Source organism: Balaenoptera physalus (genome assembly GCF_965194825.1).
Source record: "Balaenoptera physalus genome assembly, chromosome: 14".
Lineage (NCBI taxonomy): Eukaryota > Metazoa > Chordata > Mammalia > Artiodactyla > Balaenopteridae > Balaenoptera > Balaenoptera physalus.
Genome location: NC_138893.1, coordinates 85,853,068 through 85,870,024, shown reverse-complemented (window position 1 = coordinate 85,870,024; position 16,957 = coordinate 85,853,068). Strand labels below are relative to the sequence as shown.

At 56.0% G+C, this 16,957-nt stretch overlaps 1 protein-coding gene across 1 annotated transcript in view; it reads right to left on the bottom strand.

The window, feature by feature from the left end:
• The window catches only part of TBATA (thymus, brain and testes associated), a 401,276-nt gene that overhangs the window by 151,803 nt on the left and 232,516 nt on the right, over positions 1 to 16,957 (bottom strand). The gene's annotated exons all lie outside the window — the stretch shown is intronic.

The following is a 16,957-nucleotide window of genomic DNA, read 5'->3' as shown; positions in this document are numbered from 1 at the left end:
TCACATGCTTATTGGATAGCCAGAGATCGTTTTTTGTACACTAAGTCTTTTGCCAGTGTTTTTTATTGGGTTGTCTGTTTTTTTCTTGATGTGGAGATATTTTTCTTTGTTCCTTTTAAAATTCTGGATTTGATTAATCTATTGGTTATATGCACAGGAAATATGCTTTTCTATCTTCATCACCCACTTCCCGTCCTCTAAGAACCCCTCACCTTGCCACCACTGAGCCTTTGAACATGGGGTGCCCTCTGACAGGTGGAATCTCCCCTTCTTCTCCGCCTCACTGGGGCTTGCTTTTCAAGACCTAAATCAAACTCCACCTCCTCTAGGAAGTTGGCCCTTCTTGCTCCCTGCTCCATAGTTAATATCCCCTGTATTTTGTATGCATCAGAGCACGTAGCCCATTGGAGACAATAAATGTATGCTGAGGGGCACCTAGCTTCTGTGTGCATCTCTGGGGCAGGATGGCGTCTTCTTTGTCACAGCTGCCCTATACCTCACACGACACTGGTTCTCAATCAACTCTTGTAGTAGGTTTTCAGAGGTAGGATGGAGGCATAGCCCAGTTTGCCTGCAACGGTCCCAGTTTATACCTATTGACACAGCATGGTTATGATAGCCCCTCTTGGAAGCCCTGAGGGGAGGGGAACAGGAGAGGTCACCAAGGGAATGTTGAGGAAGAGAACATTTGTTTCAGGGACAGACCTAGGTCTAGTGCTGACCTGCTGCCAATATGCTATGTGCTCTCAGGTAAATCTCTTAACCTCTATGCCTCAGCTTCCTCTTCTGTGAAATGGGGAGAATAAATCTTTCATCCCCTGTGTCTCACCGGGTGGTTATAAGGGTAGATGAGATGCCAGATGAGCGTGTGACAGGAGCATAATGCAGATGCACCGAGAAGCCACTCCTGCCCTCGGGGAGCCTCTACCTGGGAGGGGAGATGTCAGGCACCCCCGCCCCGCTGCAGTCACGTGAGAAGGGAGGGGCCCTGGGAGAGGGGCACTGAGCACGCTCAGAGGCAGCAGAGGCATGTCCCGGTGGGGGCAACCTGGTGGGATATTAACATCAGTTAAATCCAGGTGGTGGCTAAATGTCCTTTGTTGATTGTTCAGAACATTTCATCATCAAAAATTTTTTAATTAAAATATAAAAGCATAGATTGGGCTCCTCCAGTCCCGTGGGTGCCTGTGAGGAGCCCCCTTCTGTTGCTGCTTGGGGCATCACCTGTCGATGGGGCCGGGCACTGTGAGGGGCTGCCACCCGCCCCACGTGTAGGACTCAGCTCTGACAAAGGAGGACTCACGCCCCGTGTGATTAGTCCGCACGCTCCCTCGGATGCCGCCTGGCTGGGGACAGGTGTGCTCGGGGCTGAGGGACAGTGAATCAATGCCCGGGCGCTGCCCGCCGAGAGCCAGGTGCCAGGCCTGGGGAGGGGGCGGAGGTGGGAAGTGGCAGAGGCGAGCTCGGCTGACTTCCAGAGTCAGAGTCAGGGTGGGGCCCCTTAGAGGTCACAGTCTCATTGTACAGATGGGGAGACCGAGACCCAGAGGGCAGACAGGACTTGATCCACGTCACATGGGAAATTCTGGGGGCCAGACTTCCCCACTGACTCCACTTCCCACCTGCCCCACGCTTGCCAGGGGCCAGGAGGCATTTTTCTGAGTTCTGCTCAGGTTTCGGAAGCCTGAGGCTACCTAGTAAAACCACACACGTGGGGCGACCTCTGTGTCTTGGCGCTGGGCGTCCCTGAACGGAGAGCCTCGGGGTCATGCGGAGTCTGGGAGGCCGAGAGGGCCGCTGCGGTGCTGGCACTGGTCACCTGGCTTGTGGAGACGATTATCAGCATCTCTCCCCAGCTCCACAGTCAGTGCCTAGAGGTTGGTGCCCTGAAATCGGCCACGACAGTAGTACTGACACCGTGGAAATCGACACGTGGTACAAGGCAGAGTGGTTCCCTGGATGCTGAGTTGCACCTTTACCATCACACCACTGCCTGGGCCCCATCCCCCTCCCACACGCAGCTCCATGTTATCTGTTCTTTACACTGGGTTCTGGGTGAGATTTCATTTGAAGGAAGATTTAAAAAATTTTTTTGAAAATCATTGTTTTGAACCATTCTATTCGTTTTCATCTGTCCTGGGTGTGCCAAGGAAACCTACATGTTATGGACTAACCTGGGCTAATGTGTGTGTCCTGAACTGACCCTGATTCTGGGCTATCCTGGGCTAGCAGGTGTTCCAAGCCAACCCAAGTACTCTGGGCTACCATGTGTGTCTGGGCTAACCCTGGCTAATGTGTGTGTTCTGGGTTAATAGGTGAGTCTGGGCTAAGCTGTGGGTGAGTTCTAGGCTAGCCTGGGCTGACACATGTATTCTGACATAACCTGTAGGTTCTGGGCTACCCTGGGGACTTATTGCAGACTAACCTGCAGGGCCTGGGGGAGTCCGCATTCTTCTCCTGGAGACAAGGACAAGCAACAGAGCTCTGGTCCCTATGCCCTCCTATTTTTCAGTGGTGGGAGAGAGGCCCTCAGTTTTCCTTCTGATAAATGAGAACAACCAGAGGTTAACAATGAACTTGGAGCTCCGTCGGGAGCAGTCACCTCAAGGAGCCTCAGGAGGACCAGAGCCAGCCTCTTCCTGGGCTCGGGGGTGAGGGGGAAGCCCAGCCAGCTCCTGTGTGGGGCAGGCAGGACTGGGCTGGGCGGGTGAGGGACAAAGGGGCTATTGTGGGCTCTGGGGAGGAGGACAGACAAGAGGAGGGCTCCCTGCCCTTCCTGACTCTTCCTGCAGAAGGAAGGCGGGGACCTCATTTAAGACTTGACTCCATCCCCAGCCTCACCAGGAACCATACCCTCAAGGAGGCCTGGCATTCAGGCACAGCTCTGTGTCAGCCAACGTCACCCCTGGCCACCCGTGGTTTTGGGGGATGGAGGATCATCTCTCCAGTTGACAGATGAGGCAACTGAGGCTCTGGGAGGCGAAGAGTCAGGACAGAGTCCCAGGTGCCCCTAGCTTTGAGGCCAGTTCTTCCTAGACTCTTTGGCACCTCTCAGAATCCCTGTCCACGTGATCTCCCTCTGCCCTTGGTCCAACTTCCTCTGCCTCCCCCGGGGCACCGAGGCAAGAGCTACTGTGTCCCCTCTCTTGGTAGCTTCCCTTCTGCTCCAGACTGAGGGCCTGCTTTCTTGGGGCTCTGCTGGGCCTGCTGGGAGAGGATTCCCTCCAGCGTGTGTGCCCTGTGGGTGCCGCCACATCGTGCTGGCCAGATCCAGCGACAGCAGCATCATTGACCCCGATGCCACTGAGAAGGCCAGTGCTGACCTCAAAGTGCTACCCGTACCCTGAGTTAGGGACACCCCTCAGCCATCTTCGCCATTGGGCACATCTGTCCTTCCCACCTTCCTCCAATCAAATCCACTCATTCCATCCGTCCTTTAGTATCTAGTTCCTGAGCCCCTCCTGAGGGTGGGTGCTGTGCACGCCAGGCAGATGCCGCCCCTGTCCGCCTGCAAATTGCAATTCCTGAACCCACTCCAGCCTTGCTTCTGCCACTCCCTCTACGTGCAAGACTCTCTCCTCATCCCCTCTTCCAGGAAGCCTTGCCTCACATGGCCCCCTTGAAAACTGCTCGCTCACTCACTGGGTGCCCTCCTGGCAACCCCAGATCACTTCCTAGGATGGATGGGTCTGGAAACACTCTGGTCCATGTGAGAGTTGGGTCCACTCCAGGCTGAGATCCTTCAATCCTTCCCCTGCCTCTGGGAAGGCCAGCACTTCTATCAAGGCCACAGCAAAGGCCCTTCTCCCATGTTGTCTGGGCTGGCCGGGGCTGGCACAGGGGTCTCTACACCCACCAGCTGTGCAGGACAGAGCAGCACCTGGGGATCGTGGAGAGCCAGGCCGTCCGAGCCTTGCCTTTATGGGTGGGACTTTTTGCACCAAAATCACCAGCCTGACCTAGTGTTTCCGTTTCTGGTGTCTCATTCACCCCTCATTCCCCCTGTTTGGCCAGAGTTAGGGATGGGTGGGCAATCCTGTATGGAGGAGTCCAGAGTCCTGAAGGGCGGGTCTGCCCACCCTCACCCCCAGCTCCCACAGAAAAGGGGCTCCTGGTGGCCCTTAGGATAAAATCCTGACCGCCTCCAGAGGCCTGTGAGGTCAACAGGGTCCTACCCCTGCCTGACCCTCCAGTCTCGGCTCATAGCATGCACCCCACCTCTGGGCCCGCTCCTCCGTCCTCGGGCTGCCTCCCTGTGCTCCCCCGCCAAGTCTTTCCCTTCACCTCTCCCTATCCTCTCTTCCTCCAGAAAACACAGCCTCAACTTTGAAGGGGAGGCGACACAATGACTTCTGAGCTCGAGGTCATAGGCCTCCTGGGGGGAAGGAGGGAGAGGAGGGCTGGGGGGAGGCAGAGCACAGGAGGGTTTGGAAAGGCAGAGAGAAAGTCCGGGAAATGAAGTTTGGGCTGCGTTGTAGAGGGCTCTGGATGTCAGCGCAGACAGGGGTTGCTTCATTCCATTGGGAGCCATTTAAGGTTCATGAGCAGGAGACGGATATGACAGGGCAGGCCTTGTGGGTCACTTAGTGGCTACGAATAGGAGAGGGGCAGACCTGGAGGTGGAGACTAAGTTATGTCCACACTGGGGTCTGAACACGGATTTAGGTTTTGGGGTGACCTTGGGCTTCAGTTTCCTTTTCTGTCAGGTGAGTAATCATCCTAACCTTGTGGAAAGAGGCCGTTTTACTTGGGCCTTGACCTGCCTCATCTTCTCTGGACACCATGGCCTGCAATTCTGACACTGGCCGCTAGGTGGCAGCCAGCTCCCAGGAGCCCCACCTGCAGCCCCAAGCCTGGGCCAGGCGACTTTCCCCCTGAGGGGACCAGGCTCAGTGCCGCCTCGTCCCAGCCCGCTGTTTTTTGGTGGAATCTTCTCTCCTTACCCACCCACCAGCTCCAGTCCAGACAGAGGCCTCGGGGGCCTTGGGGCCCAGAGGGGAGGCCATGAATGAGAAACTCACTGGCCACACTGCCCATGTGGGAGCCTCTCTCTGGGACGGCTCTGTGCCAGGCACAGGGAGCAAGGGACAACTTGTGTAGGGTTGCCAGATGTAGCAAATAAATACACTATTTGGGACATAATTATGCTAATAATTATTCATCATTAATCTGAAATTCAAATTTGTCTGGCAACCCTGGCCCTGTGGCACCAGCCATCCTGGGGGACAAGCCCAGTCATTCACACATCCGCACTGAGCACAGGGCTGAGGGCTGTCAGAGAGGGAGCTGACACAAGGTGGGCCAGGCCCAGCTTCAGGTCACAGTCACCTTCCCCTGGATGCTTCTCCATCTGTCTGTCCACCCATCCATCCATCCATCCATCCACCCACATCTCTGATTCACTCCCTGAGGACTGGCTAGGCTCTGAGGACACAGAGACAGCCAGCCACTGTCCTCGCATTCTCATGGGCTCTATTTCTGTCTTTCTAGTTCCAGCCCACTTAGCTTCTCTCTGGAGCCTTTGCAGAGCCTGGTGGTGGAGCCAGATGGCATCCACCATTCCTGCCTGCTCTGAGGGCTGTGCCCACCATTCTGGCTGGACACATACACTCCACTTGCCCCCTCACTGGACTGGGGTGTTCAGAGGGCTGGGGTGGCTCGGAGTGTTGGCAATTGCACCTTTACCAGGTAGTCGTGAGCATGAGTGGGACCAGGAAGAGCAGGGAAGGGAAAGGGGAAACAAGGGCTGAGGGAGGCCCATTCTGTGGACAGGTCCAGAGGAGGGGCCTTCCACGTGGAGACACCGTCTGTCTCTCCTCACCTCCCCGGGGAACAAGGGGCTCAGGACTCAGAAGGCCAGCTCAGGGATGCCTCCTGGAGACCAGCCTCATCTCCTGCTCCCACGATGGTAGATGTGGAAACTGAGTCCCAGAGAGGGGCAGTGAGTGACCCAAGGCCACACAGTGTCCTGCTCCTGACTGAGCGTGTTGCCCTGTGTCCTCCAGTCTCTGATCTGCTCTAGCTCCCGGGCTGCATGAGGCACCTTCTGTCCCCCAGGAGTCCCCAGCAGGCCCTAGACTAGGCCATCTGCAGTGATGCAGCCTGGCGCCTGGAGAGCTGTCCTCATCAGCCCTCCTCACCGGGAAGAAGATTCATGAGGCAGGTGAGTTAGTTTAAAGGAACCTGCAGTCTTTTTATCACCTTGATGGCTACAATGGATTTTGTTTCAGGGAGTATCTGTAAGACTTTAATTAAATCAGGAACTCAGGCCCCGCCAGCTTCCTTGCTGCTTATCAGCTTCTTAAGGCCGTGATTCATTACCCAGGACTATTTTTTTTCATCCCTGAAATAATCTTTAAAGGCCTTCTATCAGGGAGATTAAAGCCATAAGTCATACACGCACATGTGGACGCTTTCTTTTTGTCGGCACACGGTGGCGTAGAGCCACCCAGAGGACTGGGCCACGTGCTGCCCTGGCTTCCTCGGTGCCTGGGGACCCTCTGCTGTCCAGGCCAGGGAGAGGAGCAAGTGGGTGTGGCCCCCTGGCTGGGCAGAGTTTTGGCTGGGGTTGTGAGTGCTGGGGTAGCCTGGGTGGGTGGGAAGTAGGAGAGAAAGGAGCTCAGCATCGGGCTTCCCCTTTCACCAGGGACGCCTGACGTCCTGGGTTAGAAAGGCCAGGCCTGTCACACATCACCCGCTACCCTCACCAACAAAATACAAAGGAAAGCAAGGGACAGAGAGACTGACTGAGCTCCTCTCTCGACCTGCGGCTTACCTTTTCCTCTTACTCTTCATCCTTTGCTTGGTGACTTTTCTCCTTCCTTCATTTAACAAACATTCACTGGCCCTGCAGTGGGTCGCTGTCTCTTCTGGGTGCCGTGCAGGGCAAGATGGATGAGAGGCCTTTTAGGGACACAGACAAGTAGTGAGTGATGACACTACATTTATTTCTCTCTTTGTCTCTTTGCCTCCAGGTCCCCCCTTCCCTATCTTTCTCTGTCTCTGTCTCTCAAACCAGAGAAGCAAGGCTTTCTTTTCTAATGAGAGGCAGGATTGTTACTGGAGGTAGTGGCCCTGGACTCATCTTGAATTGCTCACCGTGACTCTCCCTGGGCCAGCTTCCTTGGGACAGAGTGGTCTCAGTCCAGGTTCCCAGGCCCTTGAGGATGAATGAAGTCCTTGGTTCAGCCTCTAATGGGGATAAGGCCAACCAGGGGCATGGAGAGAAGAGGGCGGCCTGCCTGGAGGAGGTGGCGATGGGGCCTCGGGTCAGGCTGCAAAGAGCTTGGGCCTGGAGCATAACCTGCCTTGCCCTGGCCCCCAGGCTCTAACTCCTAGGCCTCAAGTGCCTGTCTCCTCTCTTCTGGGGGTGAACTATGAGGTGCTGAGACTCAGCTCTCGACAGACTCTTCCCATCCTAGCCCTAGTCCACTGCCAAGTTCAGTGAGTTGCTAGTCACACCACAAGTGTCATGGCTTTGGAGATGCCACCGTTTGCGCAAAGCTGCTTGGAGTCACAGGTGCTGGCACGGATGGCAGGCTCCCTTGGCCTGTGGCTGCTGTGTGCGTGGGGGCAGGTGGGAGCCCAGGAAGTCTCACGTGGAGCTTCCAGGTGGGTCTAAACCGGGACTCGAAATCACACCACACCTGCTGGGTGCTGGACTGGGAGCAGGCCCAGGCACCGGTGGCAGGAGTTGATCTGCAAGGGGGGGTGCACGTGTGAAGAAGAAATTCCACATGTGGGTGTGGTGGTCAGGGATGGGGTGAGGGGACCCGGGGAGCTGGGAACCTGGGGTGGGATGCCGCCCCTGCCCCTAGCACATGACTTTCCTTCCGTACTCGTCCACCTCCAGGCCTTTGCACAGGCTGTTCCTGCACATCTCCACCCCCATGTCTCCTGGGGTCATCCACCCATCTCATGCCACAGATCACCCAGATGAGGCCGGGTTTACCCCCCTGCGCACTGTGCACACCCCCAGAGGCCTGGGCAGCACTGGAGTTGATTTGGGCAGGGACCTGGTGGGGCAGGCTCCCTTTTGGGGCTGTGGGCCTCATAGGGCAGGACCGTAGCGATCGGTTCGCCCCTGGACCCCTCTGCCTGGCACAGGGCAGACCCATGATGAAAGTTTGCCAAAGGAGAAGACGAGTTGAGGGAAGGGTGCGGGTTCCCTGAAGGGATTTGGAGACATAGAGTTCCCAAGAGGGGCTGCTTCGGGTCCCTGGTGATGCAGCATGGCCCAGACCTGGGGACAGAAGCATCCCTAGTCCACGTCTGCCCAGAACACAGAGGTCTCTGTGATGCTGAGAACCAGCCAGGCTGGCCCCAAGAAGGGATCAGATCTGACACCCCAGCTCCTTTCTCGTGGGACCGCAGGTGTGGCCGGGGCATGAGCACACGGGAGAGCCCCCTTCCCTTCCCAGCCTCCCCGGCTCTTCCTGGGGTGAGGTGGGGCTGCAGGTGGAGATGGTGAGCTGGCACGCTCCGGGGGCTGCCACCACTGTGACCTCCTTCACAGTGCAGGCTGGCCAGGCTGGTGGACATTTATATTTATATTGATTAGTGTCACACATGATGACTTCATTTTCTGAAACGAAACTCAGAAATGTATGCAGAATTTTTCAAATCCAGGCCATCCTGATTTTCTGTAACATCAGCTCCCAATAGTGTGTGTGTGTGTGTGTGTGTGTGTGTTTTGTGTATGCACACAAAGCCCCTGGATTTTATTAGACAGTGATTGAGTTTCAGGGGCTCTGGGCTGACCTGTGGTTCATTCAAAAGTTGGGGGTGAAGGCTGACCATGGAGAGGCAATTAGCTCGTAATCTCTGGGAGGGCAAAGGTCTCTCCTTATAAAGATAGCTCCTGCTTATCGGGCACTCAGCGAGCCCGCTGTGGGGAGCGTTATATGTGTATCGTTTCTGGACTTTATAACAGCCTTGTGGCGTAGTTGTTACTGCCCCATTTTATAGATGAAGGAACAGAGAGGCCAGGGTGCTTCATTCACTCATTCACCCATGCATGCATTCATCAGAATCTTTACGGTGGGCGCACTGTGTGCTGGGTCCTTGCCGGGAAGTGAGGGAACTGACCTGAAACCCAGCCCAGCTGGGACTAGACCTGGTCATTTGTTCTATTGCAGGCCTTTCCCTGCGCCACTCCTGCTCAGAAGGAGGTGCTGCAAAGGTGCTTGATAGAAGCCTGAGGATTGGCTGGGTTCACAAACCAAGGATATGACAGTGCAGGGAGATGGGGTCCTGGGGGGCCTGGTCTGGTCACAGCTCAGAGACAGGACCACTTAGGACTGCCCGGAGATGCTTGGAATCCAGCCCTGGTCTGGTCCCAGCCCCGAGCCACCCTCGCATGCTTCACTCCCACAAAATCCTGCCTAAAAATGGAAAACCTCAACAGTCCTTTATCTTTGTGCCTCTCCTGAGCCCTGATTCTCCCAAATCCTCTTGGCAGCAGCCCAGCCCCCTTGGTCCCTGCCTTGGATACAGCACGGTTGAGATTCTCAAGACCTTTTTGTCGTCTTGTGTTATATCAACACAGCAGAAGCAGCGGCAGCAAGGCCGATACAATAATAAAGTTGCTTATTTGTGTCAGGTTCGGTTTCATATCCCTGATCTCATTTTGTTCAATGACCCAAGGAGGGAGGTGCTTTTATCATCATGCCCATTTTCAGCTGAGGAAACTGAGTGAGGACTTTCTTTTCCCCGTGGGTGTTTCTGTGCCAAAATTTGGCCAGAATTCACTTGATACGGGGTGGCGGGGCAGGAAAGCTGAAGGCAGCAGAGGCTTGTAGCTGGAAGAGCAAACTTTTGCAGTCACAGTCTTGGCATTGAAGCCTCAAGTGCTCTGGGCCTCAGTTTCCTCATCTGTACAGTGGAGCTAATGAGAGCATGCCCCCCCCCAAAAGTGGCTCTTGTGGGATGAAGTGAGATGCTGTGTGTGTAACGCCGCTGGTACAGTGCCCGCACAGAGTAGGTCAGGATGAAAGAGGAGGAGGAGGAGGAGAGAGGAAAGGGGGCGAGACAGTGACTCCCTTGCTGCAGAAGCTAAGCTAAGAAGCGTGGGAAAACGTCCCTGGAAATTCCTGGTCCCAGCTTTCCCAGCCAGAGGGAGGAGGTCGATGGCACCATGTGCTAGGCCTGGAGCTAGGGATGTGGGGTCACATCACCTCCCTGAGCCTCTCTTTCTGCCTTTATGAAATGGGACAGGCTGAGCCACCGTCGTCCGCCTTTCCAGGGCCTGCCAGCAGCTTGAACTATGTCACAGATGTGAAAGCTCTCAGAAAAGTTCCCAGTATTGCTCAAATCAGAGGACGATTGGTGTTTCCAGTACTACCAATAATTTATTCTGTTTCACCTCTCAAATGATAGAGAAGAGACTCCTGCCAGAGGAAGCTTTCACCCCGAGATGATTCACCCCCTCACTGTGAGCTCCTGCAGCCTGCTGCTGCACCATTCCACCTGCACCCTGCACCTCCAGCCCTCTCTGCTCTGAGGATCCGATCTTGGTTGTCTCTTTGAGACCCTGGGATCCGGTACGATGGCTCCTGGAAGCCGTGACGCCACCAGCTTGCTGGGCGACTGCTGTAACCTCAGGGCTTTTGTCAAATGGCTGGGGTTGCTGGGAGGGTCCAGTGTGGTGGTGTGTGGACATAGAGGCTGGCATGTAGCACACAGCGGATGCTTAAGAAATAGTACGCCCCCCTTTCTCAACTCCCCAGTCCTAAGTCTTCCCCTTCTGGAATATCAGCTTCTTCATCTACAGGATAAGGTGGTTGGAACTTGAAAGGATGGTAAGGCATGAGGCCATTCTTGGGGCTACCCCACACTCTCCAAGGGGCAAGGCAGACATCACTAATCAACTGGAAGCAGCCTCAGAATCCTTCTTAACCTAGGATCCAGGAAACCTCAACCAATCAGTTCATGCAGGGTTTGAACTTCTAAGGGCTAGAACAGTCTTGATGTGGGAAGGCTCAACGATTCTACAGGGGAGAGGACTGAAAGCTTGCAGTGTGACAAGAGGAGGAAGAAGAGGTGGAGGGGTAGTGGGGAGGAAGATGATAATCCCTCTGTAAGCATAAGACCTGTTGCTTCCAGAGGGTGCCCTGAGATACGGGAGGTCCTGCCTGGCAGGGAGGTACAGGTTGGGGGCAGGGAACCCCAGGCCTTGGGCTCTGCACCCGTTGCCCTTTCCCAACCCTTGGCTCCAAACAGGCTCCAATGCAGGTCATCACCACCATTCTTTACTGAGGGCTCACTCTTGCCAGGCCTTGAGCTGGGCATGTGGGTCTGTGATCTCACTAATCCTCACAGCCCTCTGCATCCCCATTTTACAGAGAGGCGGAGGCTAAGACGCGGTGACTCGGTCGCCAAGGGTTGCACAGCCAGACAGGAGCAGCACTGGGAGGGCCCCCACCTGCTCCTGCTGGATTTGCTCAGGCCATTAGCCAGGTCCCTGACATCAAATGAATTCTATAATTTGTAAACGCAGCTGAGTGGCTTTTACAGAGGAATGTCGGGAAGTGATAAAAAAAATATCTTCGATAGATTTACGGAGCAGCTGAGTGCCAGCATCTTGCCCCCTCCCGCTTTCTCCAGGACCCACATGCGACCCGAGAGGAGGCCCAAGAAGTCTTTTGTGGCCAGGCCTTCCATCGATTTCTACAAGACAGGTTTATGGCAGCCTGGAGGAGACCAGGAATGCAAGGCAGGAGGGAGAGGGCTGTCTCGGTCTAGGGCTCAGGCAGGAGTGTGACAGGCTGGCAGGTGAAGCCTGGTGGGGTGCTAGAAAGATCTTTGGATAAGAGGCTGGCAGGTGCCTTTCTGTGGCAGTTTCTCCCCCTCCCCTTCCCCTGCCTCAACCCCATCCCCAAAGCACCGAGAATACACATGCCTGCTCCTTCTTCCTAGGTCACCACCCTTCAGACCCTTGAGGCTGAGCTCACCTTCACCCCGGGGGGCATCTGGGTCACGTCTTCTCCAGCCAGTGCCTTCTAGGCCCCTCTGTTTTATCCAGCACATCAGAGATGCTCCATAACAAACAAGCTGCCTGATGTGGTGAGCTCCCCAGAGCTGGGGGCATTCAAGCAGAGGCTGTAAGAATGAGCTGAGGGGCAAGGCGATTAAGCTGGATGGCCTCTAAGGCTCTTCCTCACCCTCTTTGGTTCCAGCCTGGCCCCGGCATACACGGAAGCCACTGAAAGAGTCTGCCAGGAAGCTAGAGGGGGGTCATCAACTTGGTTTGCCCAAGACTAAGGGATTTCCAAGGATGTGGGACTCTCAGTGCTAAAATCAGGAAAGACTCTTTCTGTTCCTCTTTCTCTGGCAGGTGGGCAGAGGGACGGGGGACCTGCCCTCCACCAGATTCCTGGGTGTTGTCTGCCCCAGCTGTCTGTCAGGCTGTCCCCAGCCAGGCCCCTGGCCGCTGTCTGTCACCCTGCCTGCTTCCTCCTGCCCCGGCTTGCCTGCTCCCTGCAAGGCGGAGGTGGAGGGGGTGGAGACTGGGGTGGGCTGAGGTGGGAGACTCCCCCTGTTCACGTCTGCTCTTCACAGCTGGAGGGCAGACCTAGAGTGTGGAGGCCCCCAGGCCCCTTCGGAGAAACGGAGCTGCCATTCAGGTGTCAGTCCTCAGTGGGGCTGGGCTGGGGCCCCGAAGCTCACCATAGTTGGGCTTCAGCCCTCCGTGTGGCTTGGCGCTCAGCAGAGGCGGGGTGGCAGCAGATGGCCCCAGGAAGGAGCCAGGAAGCTCAGACCCTGTGCTGACCTCACCACTGACCTTGCGTAAACCACTGCCTCTCCCTGAGCCTTGGTGTCCGCGTGGGGGTGGGAGCAAGTCCTCCCTTCCTGCCATTTGCTGTGTGGCCCAGCTGGCAGGATCTGTAGCTCTGACACCTCCGGGGGTGCAGGGGCTGATTCTTAACACGAACACCCTATCGCAGGCCTGGTTCTTGCTCAGCTTAGCAGGGGGTGGACCCACAGTCTTGTTCTTCATCACACACACACTGAGCAATATGCAAATTCCCTCATGGCTTCCACACCCGACTCTGCACACACCCACACCCACCTCCATGTACCCACACCCCCTGCATCCACACACACACCCCTTCAGACACTCCCGTGCACCTTCATAGCCCTCCGTGCCTTCACACCCTCATGCACACACCCCCACCCCCATCCCCAGAGCTACCTTCCCAGGGAAGGTGATGAAGCAACAAAGAGAAATGACATGTCAGGATGAAGAATTGCTGGAGAGACTTGCTCTGCAGCACGGGTGGGACTCAGAGACTTTGGGGAGCAGCAGGGTGGGGAGGTGGGTCAGTAGGGCACCCACGCCCTGTCTCCTCCGACTGAGCCCTGCAGGGGTGCCAGGGGGCCCTGCTCCCCCCTCACAGCCTGGTTCCCGGCAGCGGCTGGGCGCTCCCAGCTCCACATCCCTGACCCCAAACTTTAAGCCTCTTTAAAATGCAGGAGGAAACAAGGTGGGAGAGTGGAGGTGACTGGCCCAAGGTTGTGCAGAAACCAGGAAGGAAACCAGATCTCCCCTCAGAGGCTACGAGATGCACTAGAAATGTGACACACAAAGGTTGTGTAGGAGCCTGCAGGAGGAAGGGCTTTCACCTGCTTGGGGCACCAGAACATTTTACTCACAAAGGCCAGAGGCTCCTGCAAGGGGCCATAGATCCAGGGGCCCATTGGGAGGAAGGTCAGGTGGAGCCCGGGACCAGCAGCTCCGGCTGCTTCTCCCTTGGTGGTCTCTCCATCTTCCTCCCCTCCCCCATCTCCTGGTCCCCCTTACCTGTTCATCTGTCTTGCTCTAGACTCTTGCTCTAGTTCTGGCCACAGCCTCAATCCAAATCCCAAAGATTTGGTCCCACTGGGCCGCCCTTGGTGATTGACCACGTGGTCTGCCCCAGGTTGCCATGTGTTCACTCCCGGTCCAATCAGTGCCATCTGGTGGGTGTGGGCAGGACCATTACAGCTTGACGGGGACATTGGGTAAGGCTTCCTGGAAGAGGGAGTCAGGGCCCTATGTTGAAGGAGAAGCAGGATTTCAAAGAGTGGTGGAAGTTCTGTTCATAGTTCAGGGGATGCTAGAAATGTCGGCTGGGGAATGGCCCGCCTAGAGGGCCTTTGCAGCCGTGGCATGAGTCAGAGCAAGTGCAGGGTGAGAAAGGCGGGTTGAGGGTGCAGATCATGGAGGGTCTGCACTGAAGGAGTGGAGAGGGAGCCAGAGCAGCTGACAGGGACAAGGGTCGCTTGGGAGTTGGTGGAGGATTAGAAGAGGGCTGTGCCTCCCCAAAGCAATGAGGGGGGGCGGAGCAACGTCAGCTGCTGTAAAGCGGCCCAGGGTGACAATTGGGAAGCTGCTGGTGACCCTGGTCAGAGCAGCTCCGTGTGCGTGTGGGCATGGCCTGACTGCAGGGGTGAGGAGTGAGGGGAAGGTGAGGTGTGGAGACAGCAGGCATAGACTCCTTTGGAGGTTCATGGGTGAGAGAGGGCCCTGAGTCCTGCCTGCTATGTACCCCTGAGATGGATAGTGGGGTTGCTGCTCAGTGCCTGGCTCTCCTGGGGGAGGAAGGGGGGGGGCACAGGAGCCAACAGTGCAAACAGCAGCTGCCAAAGCTCTAGGGCGAGCTCATGCTGCATTAACAGGTGACAACTGTCCCGCTCTGCTCAGACCACGGACCCAGGGACTTCTTCCTTGGATGGGCATGAACAAACTGCCATATGTCCCCTGGAGAGGAGTGGTGGTGCCTGGGCCACAAACACCGAGCCGGGGGCAGGATGACTGAAGGAATTCTGGAGTTGGAGGGGAACATGATCATTGCTCTCAAATGTCTGAAAGTCTGTCCCTTCAAACAAGAGGAATTCTACCTGCCCAGGGTAACTCCTGAAGGCAGAGCTAGCTCCAGAGCTGGGGAGAGTCAAGAGGCAATTTTCAGCTCAAATGTGGAAGTCTCTAGGTCGGCAGTGTCCCCATTGGCTGCTGGGGGCACAGGGACAGCTGTGAGAGTCCTGTCACTGGCAGTAATGCAAGCAAAGGATGCTGCTTTGTCATACTTCTTGCACATCTGAGGTACCCAAAGAATATGTGGTCCAAGGGACACCCAAGAAATTCATGACATGATCTCTGCTCTTGGGGGCTGATGGTATCATCTGGGAAACCTGACTCGGACAAAACACCGGAAAGGAATTAGGGGAACGTCAAGGAGTGTCAGGTCCACTCCACGTTTCAGGAAGAACTTGGGCCCAGTTAGAGCTGCCCTGCACTGGCACAGGCGGTCTCGTGGACAGTATGCAGCCTGTCCCTGGAGGAATGCAACTGGGCTGGGGTAACCTTGGGCAGGCGGTGCAGGAAAGGGATTCCAGTTCGGGGCATGAGGAGGGAGTTGGATGACCTCTGTGGTTCCTTGAGTCCAGAGTTCCTTGGCAGAAAAAAACACCCACAGAACTCTGAGAGGCGCACAAGGTTACCGAGGACAGAGCAGAGATCCCAATATAGCTGGCGGGAGGAAGGCGGCAGCGGGCGAGGGGAAAGTAGGTCCCCTGAACAAATGAGGTGGGGCACAAAATTAACGAGGCTGGAAAGGGCTGAGCTCAGGGACTCATTTTTAAAAACTGCCTGTTAGCAAGAAAAATGAGGGAAAGAAATTTGGGCAATGGAGATGTAATGGAGGTTGTGAATGCATCTATCGACTGCCAGCCAATTGGCCAGAGAGAGGGTCCTCCTGGAGAGCAAGGAAGAGATGCAGATCAGAGGGTCTGGGGTGACTCCTACATGCCATGCAGGGCAGAGAGGAGCTGGCGATGGAATGAGGGTGACAGTAACGTGGGCGACCACCTCCTACCCGCACTTGCAAGGCTCTATAGCCGGGCCATTGTGTCCCTGCCTGCCCTCAGGCACCATGCACTGACACACTTCTCCTATCCCCGACCTCCGTTCATGCTATCTCTTCGCTTGGCCGCTTTCCTTCTGTCCAGTGGGGCGCTTGTCCTGAATGACCTCCAAGGATCCTTCTGCTTGGCCTCTTGAATGGTGGGTATAGGGGCTGCCTGAGTCACTCCCTGGGTGACTAGTTGCCTTCACACTTGTCCCTTTGGGAAGAGTAGATGCTGGTACCTTGCGGCCTTGCTACCCTGCTCTGTCCCAGGGCAATTGGCCTGTGGCTCCCTGGAGACAGAGGCTCTGTTGGATTCTTTCTGGTATGCCTGGACCCTGGTCTGGCCCCAAGGGCAGAGGGCGTGCTGAATGGATAGATGGATGGATGGGTGTGGAGGATTGGGGGGAGGGTGGCTGGCTGGCTGGATAGATGGATGGAGCAATTCAATCTGACCACCTGTATGCCATCTGGCAGAGGGCACAGTTAGCTGTGTTAGAAGGATTCTATCCTTCACTGGGTGGGGCGGGTGGAGGGAGAGGAGGAGGGGGAAGCAGGGAGGAGGTAAGGAAGGAGGAATTGGATAATCGAGCTCAAATCTGAACTACGGGCCCCGAAGAAGAGGAAGACATCCTTCCTGCCTCTTCCCAGGTCAAGGCGCCATGGCTGCTGCCACTGGCCTCTGCCAGAAGGGGGCTAAACTCTACAAGCAGGGGCCAGGAGGGGAAACTAATTAAGAACTGGCAGGCTTGGAGGCCCAGGGAGGGGAGGAGAATCATCTTAAGATCACACAGCACAGGAGAGGGGCAGAGGGAAAACAAAGCCTCCATTGTCCTGAGCTTTCTTAAGGCAGTGCCATGGCTCTCCTGGGACAGCGCCACTTCTCTGAAATCCCATACCTTCTTCTTTTAGGCAATTCCCATGAACCACTCTCTTCTCCAGGTATGGGAGGGCTGGAGTGGAGGTTGGTTAGGGGGATGCTGAGCTAAATCATCCCGACTGCCAGAGTCCCTCAGGCTTGGTCAGCAGAGCAGGCGGAGTATGTAGGACAGCTCTCTGCTCCCACTGTACTG